The 2,174-nt window shown below is 49.4% G+C and overlaps 1 long non-coding RNA gene across 1 annotated transcript in view; it reads right to left on the bottom strand.

The window, feature by feature from the left end:
* The window catches only part of LOC109290745, an 11,416-nt gene extending 10,332 nt beyond the window's left edge, over positions 1 to 1,084 (bottom strand). The window contains exon 1 of the long non-coding RNA XR_002095670.1: positions 566 to 1,084. This is a non-coding gene — a long non-coding RNA (uncharacterized LOC109290745). The remainder of the gene's footprint in view (positions 1 to 565) is intronic.
* Positions 1,085 to 2,174: the final 1,090 nt, after the last annotated feature.

The following is a 2,174-nucleotide window of genomic DNA, read 5'->3' as shown; positions in this document are numbered from 1 at the left end:
GGGGGGAATACTGTGCTAGTAACACTGTGGTTGCTTCCCATGGCAATGCATGGCTTTGAGCTAGAAGGGGATGAGGCATCCGACCGGGAATGAATAGCTGGGAGCAAAACTAATTCAGATGATCAAGGGCACGAGTTTTCGTGACAGGTTCAAAACAGGCATAATCTAGAAAACAGCTCTATCAGTAAGGGAAATAGCTCTTTTCTGATCTCGTAGAGGAGCAGCCCAGGTCTTCATTTACGGTAACCAGACTGGGCGAGATACAGACGAAGCAATTACTCCAGGAAAAGCGGTGTTTGCTTTGATTTCTCAGCTCCAGAAGAAAAACAAGAAAATGACTGATACTTCCTAAAGTCCCCATAGCTCAGTGTAGAAGGGTGGCACGTTTGGCAAATAAAAAGCAGCATTAGCTATAAGCTTCATGACTAGAAACTAGAAACTAAAAACCAGGATTGAGAGAGAGAGAGAGAGACTGCAACATTTCCATAAATGTATGCATGCCATTCAGAGCCCATTTGCAGCTACTAACAGCACATTAGAGCTAGCCAGAAAGGGAAATACTTACTGCATTCTCCCTCCACATAGTTCCAGTCTTAAGATCCTCCAAGTCATTTCAGTAGATTCCTCTGCAAACAACGAAGTGGAAAATAGACCTCTTAATCCCTTGATTTCATCCTGCAACTTCTTCCCACTGCAGTAAATACAAGCCCAGCAGCTCTTTATCGCTTAAAATCCCCCATGATCAAGTTTTAGCAATGCCATTGCCACTGAGATTTGCTCTGTACTCTTGGCAGGAGTCGTTCAAGCATCTTCATTTTTTTTTTAAAGGCAATTGTAATCTTGCTGCAGCAGGGCTCCAGGATAGCGGGCTCACAGCCTCAGTATTCCTCTCGGCTTCTTGGAAACGGAGGGGCTTGTCAGCATCACGTCCCGAAGGGGGGAGAGGGAATTGCAGTGGCTTGCACAGAGCAGGGATTTTTCCCCTCGCTGGGAAAGCGCGGGTGAGAGTAGCCCTGTCCTGCACGTAAGAGGCAGGGAGCTGCAGTCGGGTTTGGAGCTGCATGCACAGTCTAGTAATCCACGCTGCAAGCAGCAAAGCTTTTCAGCAATGCCAGGCAGGGTCCTTTCTCTGCCCACCCGCCTCCTCCCACTCACACTGTGGGGGATGGGATGGGATGGGATGGGGGGCGGGGGGTAACTGGAATAGGGAATTAATCCAACAGATTCTGACTACATGGAAAGAAAGCAAGACAAGTATTTTAGTGGTGACATTGAATTCATAGGTGTCCCCTGCTTCCTGCCACACGCTCCCATCTTCCTCCTACAAACAGCAGAGCGGTTGGATCTGGGCATTCCCAGTCCAAGCTCCTGGGCTGCTGGGGAGGTAAAACCAGTTCTGCTCTGGGCACTGCAAGAGCAACTCTCCCATCAGCAGCACCAAGGGCTGGGCTGGGCTGGGCTGGGCTGGCCTGGGCTGGCAGTAGGGATCCCTGCCCTGGGCCATCATTCCTTTGGATCCAGGCCAGAGTGGAGATCACAAGACCTCTGTGCCTCTACCATGTGAGCTCTGGGGAAGTAAAAGCAACAATTTTGAGGGTGAAGCCAGTTCTGAAAGCGTCAGACCCAGGTCTTGGGGATGATGAAAAGAACAGCACCTAGTCCCCTTCCTCCCTAGTCTTTTAGAACAGTTTAAGGAACCATGCCCATTTCTCTCCCCTTCCATCCATCTACAGTCCTGCAGACACTGAGGACAGACCAGTACTGTATTAAAGGTCCTGGCAGCCCTGGGTGAACTTTTAGTACTGGGCCCCCCTTCACCAGAGATACTTTTAATAATAATCAGACAATGAATAGGGGACAAAAACCATTTTCAGGCCCCCTTTCTGTCTGGGTTGGATTGCCAACTCTGACTGAAGCTATTCCAGGAGATGTTTTTTTCCAGCATGATGTAATGTTATTAATTGTACTGTTCAACCTGTTCACAATATCAATCTCCTGGATTGCTTTCAATAGTCACCGGGAGATCAATGCCGATTCCAGTAGACTCCTGCCCAATCCGGGAGGGTTGGCAATCCTATGTCCCGGCCCTAGGCAGCCACCCGGTTCACCCATGCCTGTGTCCAGCTCTGGGACAGACTGCTTATTGTCCCCTGCCACCCTCTTCTTTCCCTGCA

Source organism: Gavialis gangeticus, unplaced genomic scaffold (assembly GCF_001723915.1).
Source record: "Gavialis gangeticus isolate Ggan-Ray unplaced genomic scaffold, GavGan_comp1, whole genome shotgun sequence".
Classification (NCBI taxonomy): domain Eukaryota; kingdom Metazoa; phylum Chordata; order Crocodylia; family Gavialidae; genus Gavialis; species Gavialis gangeticus.
The sequence above is the reverse complement of the archived record's forward strand: the minus strand, read 5'-3'. Positions and strand labels throughout refer to the sequence as shown.